Genomic DNA, 15,042 nt, shown 5'->3' with positions numbered 1-15,042 from the left:
GACTCTTAAAGTTATGAGATGGCGTATAATAAGAAATATAGGAAACAAGGAACAAAAGAAAGGAATAAGGTTCTTTTTTTACCCTTGAGTTCATGTTATTATGGCCAACTTAGCAACTCGTTATCTTCACAAGTATTGGATACTACTTGAGTGTTCCATTTCGAAAGTGACCTCAAACCGTTGAAGACAAGCTAAGTTATTGACTTACAAGCTTAGAATGAAGCAAGTAATGCTACATCATTTGTAAGGTCACTTGTTTTGTTTAAAGTCCTTTTAAGCCAAGGCTAGAACAAATAATGGTTATTGTGTTCCATAATCAGCAAATGATCCGTTTACACACGGAAAGACTCACATTCAAAAGTAAAGAGCAATAGTTGCTGGGTGTACTTGAATGACATGGTCGCATAAGCCATGAGTTAAGAATGCTTGATTATAAACAAACATTTCCCTAACATGAAAACTCACAAGGTTCAAGTCATGGACATGATTTGTGTTCCAAAACCTTTAGCAATGTCACTAACAACAAGAACGTACTTAAGACTCTATTTGATAGAATCTGGATAGATGATTGATTCGGAATCGTTCTAAGACAAGAAAGTCTTACTTGTTGAAATAGACAAACAAAGGAGCTATTGTGATAGGTATAGACAAATTGACTCCGCAAGCTAAAAGGAATCCATTACTTCAAATGTCTCACAAGAATTTGCAAGAATATGGCTATATTCATCAAATATGAGCAAACTGGACCTCGAGTAGCTCAAACGTTCAGTGAAGTATAGAATCGACTTGGCAAGATATCAAAACATCTAGATTAGATCAAGTGTTGTTTGCTTGAGCCAAGTGTGATCATATCAAACTTATGAAATTGAAATTTCATAAAGAGCTCCAAAAGAACATAGTGTTTCTTGACAGAGAACTCGATGCCATTTGGAAATGACTCGAATGACGATGGATCACATCCCTTCCTATAAAGTTCTTAGAGATTTGCACAAATGACTAATGTTACACTAAACAAAAGTGTCGAAGCTAAGAAAGGACACCATATTCAATTATGGATAGAAATAGTTTCTAGCGTCTTTTCAAGTATATGTCTAGGGCTCTTAGCTCAGTGGGAGCTAAGTGGCTCAATAAGGGCTAAGATAGCTCGAGAAGGAGCTAACTGTTTGTTTCACAACAAAATTTTACCCAAAGACAATATACATGTCTCTTTGTAAGTATTCAAGTGATACTACGGGCATTACCTCCACAACCTAATTGAGAACATAGTGTTTGTTGCTCTAAATGGTGTCTTTCTGGAAAGTAACACCTTTCCAAAATGACAAGTGGGAGAAAAATCAAACTCGACGAAGTTCGAAAGGACGAGCAACACTGTCAACCTGATAAAACTTACAATCAAAATGCTTTAGAAGTAGTTGATAAGATTGGTCAGAATCAAACAGACAATGTAAATGCTCAAAATCGAACTCGACGAAGTTCGAGAGGACGAGCAACAGTGTCAACCTGATAAAACTGACAATCAAAATGCTTTAGAAAAAGTTGATAAGAATGGTCAGAATCAAACAGACAATGTAAATGCTCAACCTGTCACCCCGTATAGGTATAAAATTCACCAAAGGCTTGGATTGAATCCTATAAATTTCTATTAAGTTAGAAATAAACCTAAGACTTACAGACATATTATTCACCATTGGATGGTGAGGGAATAGTGTCTTGTAAATTAGCTACGACAAATCCAAATTCCGAATAATGGCTAGAAGCCATAAAATCCGAAATAGACTCCATGTTTGCAAATCATGTTTGGAACTTGATTCATTTGCATGAAGGGTGACAGACCCATCAATCGCAAATAAGTTTCCGAGAAGAAAACTGACAAATGTGGAAATGCTTAAGCATACAAAGCTAGATTGGTTGAAAAGGATACAATTAATTCACGGTGTTGATTTTAATAAAAACCTATTCACCAATCGTAACGCTAAAGTCTTTTCGTGAATATTCTAGCAAAATTGCGCATATGAAATATGGCTAAATACGAAACCGCCTTCCTAAAATTGGATTTTGGAAGAGACCATGGAAATAGTCTAAGGGTTTTGTAATTCTAAATAATGCTAGATTTGAAAGCAAGCTCAAGAAATCCATTGTGGGATTAAATGAAGCATTACATGAAGGAATTGGAATATGTATTTTCATAAAGCCAATAAAAGGCTTGGCTAATGGAGAGTCATAGAAATAAACAAGAAGTTTAGTGGGAGCAAGAGTCAATCTTGTATGGTCCAAACAAGAAGTTTGTGAACTCTATTGTGAGATGACTATCAAATGCTAAATGCTTAGATTTGAAAGGATTTTTGATAATGGACCAAGAAAAAGGCGACACTTAGTACATATGGGAATTAAGATCTATTGGATAGACTTAATGAAAAGTTTAAACGAGTAAGGGAATTACCGTGTTAAACATGAAGGACTTGAAAAGGCTTTCGACCCATGTGTATAAAGCTAAGTAAATGTTTGAACTAAGTATAATTTGGGAAAATACTAAGTCAAACAAGAAAGACTCTAGTAGAGACTTTCAACCATGTCACATAGCAAACGATTTAGCAAGACTCAGTGAAACTGGATGAGCTAAAAGATACATGGATGGAATAACATTGGGAATAATTCTACAATTAAAACCATCATGTACGCTATGATATGGAATCGCCACAAACTTACATGCTTAAAGCATGAAAAGTATAAAATACCAATCAATCTAAATATAAGTGATGAATCGTTAGATTATGGTCAAGAAAATCCAAAGTACTTTGATAAGTAAAAGGGGATAAGTTCTTGACGCAAAGAAGCAATTGCAATTTGAGAATTGATGTTGCAAGCACATCCTTAGCAAGGATTAGATCCTTAATAAGGAAGCCGTTTATAAGCACAAGCTAGAATTCATCGTGGCTTTAGAATGGTAACATCGACACGGATCCATGTATAATGTGCGGAGATTTAAGGAAAATTTCCATAATCACAAGTGATTAGGGCCTCCCAAATCTTTGTGAGTCGTTCAGAATAAAATCCGAGCAAAGCAACGTCAGAATGTCTACTGAAATATACGTTGAGAATATAGTTGCCTGGAAGGCAATAAATGGAAAGTGTTTAATGGAAAGTTCGTTTTCGAACGTTGATTGTAGGTTGTCAAGTTGAAAGATCTCAAGTCATGAAAATGAGTGGGAGCCATCACTTGGACAATAAAATCACATATGATCGATAACACTCTCAAAATCTTATTATCTTATTATGAAATTGTTCGATAATGAAGATGCTAAGATTTGCAAAGTAATAGTGGCTAAACCTATGCAATAAGTGAAAGACAACATTCGCAATTGCATGAAATAAATCAAGCATATTAGATATGAGTGTGATTTCTATAAATGTTTAATGAAGAGTATTACTCTTGAAACATTTGAAGAAAGCCATTTATCATAAGATGAAACGTTTGGAAGTTTCATAGTGGAATAAAATTTTACTAATAAAATTCCACGAACTATTTAATTGTGGTTTAGAATTAAATAATGAGTCTATTCGATTTATGGAAATATTCAAAACAGGGTATCAAGACCATGTCTTGGATAAAGAAACGCCTGTTAAATGAACATTGAATATTTAAATCGAAAATTATCCCTAATCAAGATCATCAAACTGATGGACGATTAATGACCACTGGAGATTAGTGTGTAGTATGATTTACAGCACCGTTTCTTATGCTGCAAGGACATAGAAGTCATAAATAATTTGCACAGGTGCTAGTTTGGAACTGCACCAGATCGACCTATGAGAGTACTTTAAGAGATTCAAAATTGTCATAAGTACATATCTCATTATAACTATCGGAACCTCTTTCCTCGACCATGAGTATTGTTGAAGTTCTCTTGTTTGAGTACTAGTCGTTTTGATATTGTCAAACGTCTGCCGTAACTAGGGATTATAACGACAACACTCAGGCGGCTAGGTTCTCTTAGTAAGGGAAGCTTACAGTACGAGACTGGGAATGTCCCCTTATTAACGATAGGGAACATGTCTTTGTTGTTTACAAGGCCGCTCGAAGAGCGAGACTGTGAAAATGCATGGCCGTGCTCAGATGGATTTTAGAAATCATCTTCTTATTGACAGTCGAACTTGGAGATCGAGAAACACTTCTGAACGTAATAAGTATGACGATGAATCTTACCTTATAGTTCACGAAGAGACATTAAGCGACATAGGAAATGGGCTATACACTATATGTACACTTGTCCGGAAGGACAAGTGGGAGATTGAAAGGAATGGTGTCCTTCCAACAAGTGTATTATTCCGATAGAGGGTTCAGAATTATCGGAAAGCTGATTCTTCAGTAAGGTCAAGTAATCGGAATGCCTAGGTGGAGGCCGCTTCCGATCAGTAATATTAATGTACAATTAATATTACAGCTTAATCTTAACTGAACCCTTTGGGTCGAACCCAATTGAACAACCGATCGGAGACGACGAATCAATCCGAAGGATTTGATGAGTCGTCGGAGTTTTACGAACAAAGACGTCGGATATCGAGCTTAGAGCGTCGAGATCGAGCGTCGTAAGTCGAGTCGAATTTAGAATTCGACGAGACGTAAAATCAAACGAGTTACAAGTACGTAACTAGCCGTAGCCTTACATTGGCCTAACCATGTGAGTGCTAGGCTAGGAAAGCCCCATCGCAAGCCTAGTATGCTAGGCATGCTAGGCTCATGATGCTAGGTGGCAATCGCAGCCCCGCAACATCGCATAGGTGCATGCTATGCTGTGCATGGTGCTGGGAGCTAGCAACCTTGGTAGCACGCTTGGCAATAGCAGCGCCAAGCCATTGCAGCCACGCATTAAGCAACGCGTAGCAGCAAGGCTATGCGTGGTGCTAGGCGCTGGCAGCATTGCAAGCACAGCATCGCACAGCGCCAATAAGCAACGTGCTGGGCTGTGCGTGTATGTGTGCGTATGCCTAGCACTACAACACCCAGCACATCGCACCAAGCCGCAGCGATGCATTGCGTGCTGGCTGGCAACGCATGCATGCATGCGGGCTGTGTGCTTGTGTGTGTGCTGGCTAGCCAGGCTGCCCAGCCTTGGTGCTAGGCGCCTGCTAGCAGCCTTGGCAGCCAAGGCAGGCTGCCAGCCAGCCATGTGCAAGATAGTGGCGGTTTGTGCAAGTGGGGACCAAGGTGAGTGGGAATTGCCTTGGGCACCAAGGCCATGGTCCCCTCCTCTTGGAATGGTCCTCACCTACCCACTCCTCTCCATGTGTTACTTGTAACTCATTGATTTCTTTGCATTTTATTTTGTTTTAATTAAAATAAAATAGTGGAAAAATGCAATTCTCCAACATTGATGGGCCGGGAGAATGGGAAATCAAGTAGCATTCCCTTATAAATACCCAAGTGTTGGGCATATGGGAAGATACTTGAGTGGAAAAGTAAAGGCAACTCCATTGTTGAGTAAACCTTGAAATTCGTAAAACTCCAAGTTTATATTTGTCTGGGCCTCGACTAACCTTCAGGCTTAGGACGCTCGGGTCGGGTTCGAGGGTACGATCCCGTCGGAGGCCTCGTATTTTCGGGGTTGAAGTAAGAGCTCATTGTTGAGCGAAGCACGCGTCAAAGGTATAATCTTTTATCCCTTCTTGTGTTTTAATTATGTTTTGCTTGTTAATTGCATTTATTATGGGGGCGGGTCTTGGCGGGTTTCTTTCCGCGTAGTGTGGGTCACTACGAAACCCAACAAACCCTAGATCTGAAAAATTTAAAATCCTAAACCCTAAAATTTTGATTTTGTGTTTTGATTTTTGAATAACTTAGATCTTTTAATGCTTCATGAATTTAATCTAGTTGATTTCATGCATAAATTGTGAATTTTTGCATGATCAATGATTGAATTTAAGAGTTAAATTAAGTTGGGGTTTATTTTTCATGAAGAACCCTATAATTAAAATTAGATCGTGAATTTAATTTTAATGTAATAAATTAGCATAAAAGTTATGTTTTATTTTATCATGGACCACATTTATTTTTATTTTACAAAAGTTGTTTAATTAAAATTGAAATTAAAAATAAAATTGTTTTTGTTGCTTATTTGGGGTGGCAGTCGCGGTTGGGTGGCTGCCGCCGATGGTGGTCCAAGAAGGAGGGCAGGGGCAAGGTAGTAGGTTCTAGCAAAGGAGGCAGTAGCAGCAGCACCGTGCAACAGTTGTGCGGCACTACTGCTGCTGTGTGTCGCTGTTGTGCAGCATACACCATACGGTGTACGACCACTGTGGCTGGCTTTGGCTAGCCACACCACGATGGTTGGCGCTGTTTTTTTTGAAGAAAAAATATATTATTTTAAAATTCAAAATTAAAATCAGATTATATTTTGAAAGATAATATTAAATTTAAAAGTTGTTATTTTGATAAGTTTGTTAGGATATTTTGAGCAAAGGATTCCATATAGATAATAATTGATTTAATAATGTGATTATCCCATAATTATTTTAGGAGATAATTGATTTAAAATTATGTGATTGGCTAGTAATTAGGATAGTATCTCCTAAATTAGTTAGGATAATCATGAAGAATAAATATGATTTATCTTTCCAGATTAAAACAAGATTTGATTCTGTCTCATACCTAAATTAATATATATGATATTTTATATATGGTTATGAATACTATATGATATTATCTAATTACAAATTAAAATATGATATATTTTGGTACCATGTTGCCTTAACTATGAACATTCGATGTTGTAGTTTAGGCAAGCATGTTTACGTGATATTTATTATGTGGCAATTTTATAATATATGATATTACGTTGCTATATAATGACTAGTATGGCCCAGTAGATTACTAAATACGATCTGCGCATCGTGATGTATTTTTGTACTCTAAGTACGGTCTACGTACCATTAAGTATTTTTGTAAAATTTTATTTTATTTTTTAGTAGATGAAATAAAATAACAGGTTACAGTTAATCCAAGAAGTCCATGAAGTGAAGGCCCAAAGTGAATCAGGGATGGTGATCCATGAATATTCAAGTGGGAGCATTTACTTTATTAGTTTTTTTTAGGATTAGGGGCCATACTATGTCTTGTTTATGCATTAGTAGATTATGCATGCTAGTTTATATTGGTGTTGATAATGATGCGATTGTGTTCACTAAATTAATCACAACATAATAAATCTAGGTCCCGGAAATATTGAGATTGCTTTTCCAATTAGATACCCAACAAACCTTTGATCGTGAGTGACGAGTTTTCCTCTGCAGGGTGTCACTTGTTATCTTAGATAATTTGGGGTAGATCACGTTCTATACATTTAATTGGTTGTGCTCAACAAGGTTACCTAAAGCGTTTAAAACCTTGAAGCAAAGAGTAATAATTAAACATGAGGTGGTTAATTATTCAACCAAGAGTTGCAATTAGTAATGAGTTTACTTACCTTGAAAATGTAATGCTTGATGGTAGGGCCTCAGTCTGGTCAACTATTACACAAATAAGGATCTTGGAATCACTTAATTTAATTGGGACGAATTTTATTCAATAAAAAGTTAAAGTTACCTATAATTTTAAGTTAGGTGCTTTATAGATAAACATAGTTGAATTTGCATTTATTAAGTAAGTAATATATATATTGTAGTTTTATGATTATATAATCTCTTTGATTGAAAGTAAAGTTGAGAAGCGTTCTCAAAAGTGTAAAAGATAAATAATCCGTAAACCTATATCCCAATTTTTCTAAGATGGTTTTAAAGAGGACAAGTTTTAGAAACTTATGTTACATGTCTAAAGTTGGTTTTCTTCAACTCAAAACGTTTGAGTAAAATGCCAACACCAGCTTCATTTTGAAAAGTATTTCAAAGGATATAATGAGATAGGAGGTATGAACCCTCTAAAAGGAGAAGTATGAACATCCAATGAAATCTCTTATCTTCAATGTGATTGAATATAAGAAAGTGATTGGAAGTCTATACGATCAAAAGTTGATCAAATGACATTATTCTTCATCCATTTCATATGGAGTTAAATAGTTGATTAAACTCTAATATGAATAATGATTGAATAGACCTTAGAAAAATCATGAAAAGTGCTTAAAAAAGTTAAGCAAAGTATCATTTTGAACGTAAAAGAAATGTTCTAAGTGGCTCAAAAGGAAAAGGTTTAAGAATATATGAGGATTGCATTTAGAAGTTATAGGCTAAGAAATGCAAGTAAGTTGCTACTTCTAAACCTAAAATTACTAATATGCTAAAAGTTATTTTTAACGACAAAAGTTTCCAATTAAATGGACTAATCCCAATTGATTAGAAACTACTTCATACAGTTGGAAGGTAAAAGAATGGAAATGTTCCAATTAAGAAGTATATTATAGAAATTAATTTAGCATATTACTACTTGTTGGACATATGATGTCATGTTTAGTCCTCTCATTGAGAATTTAGTTGAACTAAAAGAAGAAGTATGGCTAAGGGAGAAATAAATCTACAAGTTTAAAACAAATGTTGCTGCTTCACAAGTAGAATCTACAAGTCTAGAAGCAAAAGTTGTAACTTCACAAGTAGAACTTACATTTTCACCTTACCTAGTAATTGGATAGAATTAAATAAGTGTTATTTATTCTTGCCATTATCAAAACACCATTCAATGTTTTAATGACTAAGCATTAAAGATTCAAAAATACGAGTAAGTGTTATTCTATGATTTATTGAGTCACAATGTGTTTTGAATATCTGAATAAGTTTAAAGTTTTATATGGTAGATATAGATAAACCATTTCTATATATACAAATTGTTTCTAAAGTGTCAATTGATCCAAATGAAAATGAACATTGCATATAAAAGATCTAAAGGGATGGGCTTTCAATATCACTAGATTATGAATCTATCGATATATGTAGATATCATTCTAATTTAAAAATTTGACAAGTCATCTTTTAGAGAAATGATGACGTGAACTCAAGGTCTAGTACATATCGATGTAATAAAACCTAAGGTTCAAAGGCTAGAGACGGACAATGAAAATTCATTTGTGATACGATCACTTGTGCTTAGTTGAAGCATAAGTGTGAGAGTTTTGAAAAGTTCAAAGGTCCAATTTGAAGTTCAGAATCAACTTGACAAGATAATAATTACATTACAATATGATTGTAATGGTGAAAATTTGAGTCAAGACATTTACTTGGCAATATATTTAAAGTATTGTAATATGATTGTAATAATGAGAATTTAAGCCAAGACCTTGATAAACATCCAAGACTTGTGAAATCGTTTTGCAACAAACTCCAATAAACAACCTTGTGAAGTGTTTATGAAAGGAGCTATTAATCTATATGAGATATATTTTGATAATGGATGAAATCACCTATCTTCCAACCATTATTCAAGGGATATACTTTTAAAGATGAGATACAATACTAAACAAAACAACATACGTCAAATCAAAATGTAGCAAAGGCTTCATATGTGATATAGATAAGAAAAGTTCTTATAAAGTCTTTCTACAAAGCAAGGAATAAAAATTGTATTAAGTCGTTTAATGCATGTATAATTCCTATATAGAGCACGGGGTACTACTACACAAATCATAATTAGCACAAAATGTTTGTTGCTCAAGTAGATGCCCTTCTGTAAAAGATGTCATTTCCAAAAGGTCAAGTGGGAGTAGTGTAAATCTCGAAAGAGTTCAAGAAAAGCAACAAACAAACATGGTTCAAACCATGATTTGTTCACCCCATGTTAATGTGCCTCTTCAAAAAAGGCAAGTGGGAGTATATGAATCTCGAAAGAGTTCGAGAGCCTCGAAGGAATTCGAGAAAAGTTAGTTCGAAAATCTTAAAGAAATTCGAGAAGTAATCGAATAAAAGCAACAATATGAGCATGATTCACGTCATGTCACAAATGACAACACGTGGTCTCATTCATGCGTGTCATGGACTATACTCATCTATTTGACTCACGTGTTTTGAGAATATGTGTTGATAGATTTTAATCGAAAACCAATGTAACATTGGAATACAATTTATAAATTCCTAATTTCGTTGAGGAAGGATGAAGGAAGATTCTTAGTGTATGGATATGAAGATTATTATAAAATTTAGAAGTTGCAAAATTCATGTTTATGAGAATGTCTCATGAATTGTACTAACTAAACTAATAGCCTAAAGACACAAAATGCGCATTTAAAATGAACATGATGGTGGATGGTTTTGATTGTGTGCTAGGGAGTCGCAATTGCAAAATCATTAATCATGCTTCCCTATGTTTATCAATTGAAACAAAGTTTCAATATTATTTAATCATGGTTTAGTATTAAATAAAATGTCCAAAATAATTATGAATTGATAGGATCATCAAATACGTGATTTGGTGAATGAAACCCCACAGGTGAACTAAATTCATAAATTATTTAAGTTTCTAGTTCGAAATCATAAAATTGGACATAAATGATTTCAATAAATGGACTGGCATGTACGATTGATTAGATATAGCAGTTTCATGGGCTATAGGGGCATAGAGATGCTCGGTCAATCACATGGATATGCATGAATGATGCATGATCGAACTATTGACCTACATTGAAGTTCAAGTATAGAGATTTCGGATATATTAGTGGATTCCTTTGACATTAGTGGGACACTGATTTCATTTTAGTGATTGATTTAACTATGGTACATCAAAACGTCATTCCGTAAAAGGGGACTATAAAAGGTATTTCTTAGTTACTTCAAAAGTTGAGTGGGAGTTTTGGTTGCCACAAGATCGGTTTGAGTCTACCTATTTAATTAGAAAATGTGTCATGGCCTCTTGAAGAGGGAGAATTGAGAAAAATGCATGGCTGTACTCAAATGGATTACATAGTAATCATTTGTTTTGCAATTCTAACTCATATTTCAAGAAATGATTTGTATATTATTATATTAAGATCTCGACATGAGATGCAATCATATTATCTTTTCGACACATATTGACTTAAGGAATTTGAATATTGCACACTTGTCTCAGACATGTGGGAGATTGAAGGATTTATGTCTTCGTCAAGTGCAATTACTAGATATACACTAGACGAAAAATGTAAATCTGCACCGGTTCAAAACCCCCCTTTCGCACCGGTTTTGAATCAGTCCGGATTTTAGGGATGCTAAGAAGAAAAACTTTTCGCACCGGTTTAAAACTGGTGGGAAAACTAAGAATTAGAACCGGTTAACTGGTGCTAAAAGTAAGTGTCGTGATTTTTGTATTTTGATTTTAATAACATTTGGCACCGGTTAACTAGTGCCCATTACACCTTCAAAAAAAAAAAATTGCAATTTTTCACACCAAAATTCATCAGACAATGAACCCAGAAACCCAGAATCGTTTCCCTAAAAAAAAAACACCAAAATCGTAATATACATTAATCACACACACACACACACACACACACACACACATATATATATATATATATATTCATTAAATAATTTGTTATTTTACACCAAAAAAAAACGCAACAATAAAGAACCCTGAAAAATCCTCGAATCTTGAATATCTCTTGCCATTTCTTGCCTGCTGCAACTGTCAAGATTTAAACAAAGAACAATAAAAAATCAAAAGCATTAATTAAATACAGTTTACTGTATATTTCAGTCAAGATTTTAACGTTGAAGATTCTTAATATGCTCGTAAATCATCATTCACCGAGACATTCGATTCATAGTTGAAAACAAAATTCCAATAGAAATACACTTAAAAATCTAAGATGATAATTAACTAGTTAGTAACTAGTTAAGCATAAACATACACTAAAGCCAGATTATGATTTGAACTTCCATGGAAAGGAGAAGGAAGAAGAAAAGCCACCAAATTGTAAGAATTACAGGACAAACAAAAGCATAGGGTATGTTTTTGTCAAACAGCAAAAAAAAAACCACCCATTGTATAGGCGATCGTAGTTAAATCAAACAAAATAAGACTTTTGCAAATAAAACCCAGATAAACAGCAAACAACCCATCACTAACCAAATCTCCGTAAAATATAAGCCCAGAAAAAACTAAGGAAAAACCAAGAAACCCTAGAAATTTTGAACCCAGAAAAACCCAGAAACCCAAAGAAATCTAAAAACCCAAAACCCAAAGAAACCCAGAATACTCAAAACCCAGAAATCCAAAAAAAACCCAGAACCCAGAAACCCAGAAACCCGCAATATTACATCAATTAAACCCAAAACAATCAAGGAAATTTACCACTTGATTCCAATGACGGCGGATGATGCTTGCATGGTTCGAATTATTGACGGCATTGGCGATGGTTGCTTCTTGATTGGTTTCGAATCTTCATGGTTGTTGAAAAGAGGAAGAAGAATGAGAGATGAGAGAGAAGGAGAGAAGAACGAGAGATCAGAGATGAATGAAGAAAAGTGTATAGAAAACGAAGAGAGGAGAGAGGATGAAGAACAGATGAGTACAGAGAAGAGAGAGGAGTACAGAGAAGAGGGAAAAGAGAGGAGAGTGGAGAGAGAAGAACAGATGAGAGAGGAGATCAAAGAATGAAAAGAGGCGGAGAGTGAATTAAGGGTTTATTAAAGAAATTTTGGGGCACCGGTTAACCGGTGCCAATTGTAGTTAAAGGAAAAGGCATCGGTTAACCGGTGCGAAAACTCTTCCCTCAATCTCGCCTAATTTTTTTTCGCACCGGTTTCTAAAAACCGGTGCGATAAGGGCGGTGCTAATTTCAGTTTTTTTAACTAGTGATATAATGGATCAAATTATAGAGATAATTAAGTTCGTTCTATTGGGTCATCATTATATTATAACTAGAGATACTAACGATCTTTGGAGTAGTAAAATAGACCAAAGCCCAATTGAACGGATGCTATAAGGTTACACAAAGGGGCTAGATTGAGCATAATTAAGAGGAAGAGGCCCATGATGGGCCTTCTCCCTCTAGGTGGCCGGGCATATGAGGAGTCATAAGGGGTTTGGGCTTTGCTTCCTAGTATAATTATAATTGTAATACCCCATATTTTTGAGACGTATTTTCTAATTAATTAATTATTAATAATTTTCTAAAAAGGCTATTTTAGTAAATTATTTTCTTATTTGAATTTTGGCACCAAAAACATTTTTAAAACTTATTTTAGATTTTAGATAAGATTTATTATGCATTTATTTTATTTCAAAAACCAGATTATATATATATATATATATATATATATATATATATATATATATATATATATATATATATACATATATATATATATATTTCGGATATTTTAATTAAGCAAAAATTATATCTTTCTTATTTATTTTAAAAGGGCCGAAAATCTATTTAATTAAGCTAGGAATTTTGGATTTTCTAGGCGTAGAAAATCTGACTTAAAGTTGGTATTTTTCTAATTGATTATTTTCTACAAAATATATTATTTATACAATCATTTTTAATCCTTAAACTCTGGAAAACTATTTCCTAAAACTAAGCAATAAGGTCCGAAAATATGAGCATGAATAGGCTCAATATTTTCGGCCACCTTATGCTAATTTTGGCTTAATTATTTTGGTAGTTTTGTATTTTAATTATCTTATTTAAATTTCCTTATTTCCTTAATTCCTATTTTCCATTTCACAAAGATTTGATCATACAATTTAATTGCCTTAAATCCTTCTTGATTATTTTCCAAGCAAGCTCACTTGCCATCTTCCATTTCATGATCAAGCTACTTACCTTAATTCTTTATTTCTTAATCACCATAAACTAAACCTTCCTTAATTCTTAAACTCTCTTTTCCAAGTAATTCCTTAAATTACATTTACCATAATTCTTCCTACAAAATCTTACCTTAATTATTTCGTTCATGAGCCTATAAATACCCCCTCATACCTCTCATATTCTTCACACCAAAGCTCAATTCTCTTCTTCTCTCTTACTCTTCTTTTCCCTCAACCTTTTCCTACCTTTCTTTTCCTCTTTTCTAAAAGAAAATCAGCCCATATATCTTTGGAGCCAATTTTTGGTCAATTTTGGGGTTTTGATATTTCACGGAGAATTGTTCCTCTCAAAACATCCTTGAGTTTAAGCTCAAGAATCACCTAATTCGGAGTTATATTGAAGGAATTATATCCTCTGCAAGTTTTGTCTATTCTTTTCAACGCAAATTCAATTCTTTTTTTTGAAGGCAAGCTGTAGGATTCAATGTATTAAAGAAGATCAATTTCCACCAAAGTTAAAAAACTTTGAGGAAAAGGACCCAAAGATACAAACTCATCACAACCTCTAGTGTCCCATCTAGCGACATTATGAGCTAGAGTATTGCCTGCCCGCTTTACATGAGAAATTAAAAACGAATTAAAACTGGAAGATATCCTAGTAATATCATTGTTTATGGTAAAAATACCCTAAGACACGTGGCCCAATAAAGGCTTGCCAAGTGTCAAGCTTGCAACGGTCAGCAAAGGCCCAATCCCTTTGCGACACATGTCATTGTACCCTAATTGAGGTATAGCTCTCCCCTAATATAAATAGTAAGGGAAGACCTCATTAAAGGGGATCGAATCATTTTCCCACAAACCAAAAAAACACAAATCCCTTTGCAAACGCTCTCAACTCGAGAAGCATTTATTGTCTTATATCCCCATTTAGAAAGAGACTAACTTAATCTTCGGAGGCGGAACACCCCAGCCCCAGCCAGAGTATTCCGTTATTTGTGCAGGTACAGGCAAAGGAAGGAGCATAATAGGAAATTGTAACTCTCCCGTAGGACACATAAAAAACCCCCAAACATCTGGCGCCGTCTGTGGGGAGAGTACTTTCTAGATGACTTCAAAACCGGTACTGCCGGGTAAAAGTAGTCAACCTGCTTGTGAGGCTGAAGTCCACTCGGACCAAGATACAGCCGACAATCATGATATTGAGACTTACACAGCTGCCGATGGTTCTTTCAAAACCAAGCATACTCGTTCCAAAGACAGAAGGGAACGGGCAGAGCAGCAGGCAGACCCAAACCATCCCACCAGGGGACCGCTTGGATTAACTCCTGCTGCAGAAG

The sequence above is a fragment of the Chenopodium quinoa genome, unplaced genomic scaffold, assembly GCF_001683475.1.
Source record: "Chenopodium quinoa cultivar QQ74 unplaced genomic scaffold, ASM168347v1, whole genome shotgun sequence".
Taxonomy (NCBI): Eukaryota; Viridiplantae; Streptophyta; class Magnoliopsida; order Caryophyllales; family Amaranthaceae; genus Chenopodium; species Chenopodium quinoa.
This window is presented reverse-complemented; position numbering follows the sequence as displayed.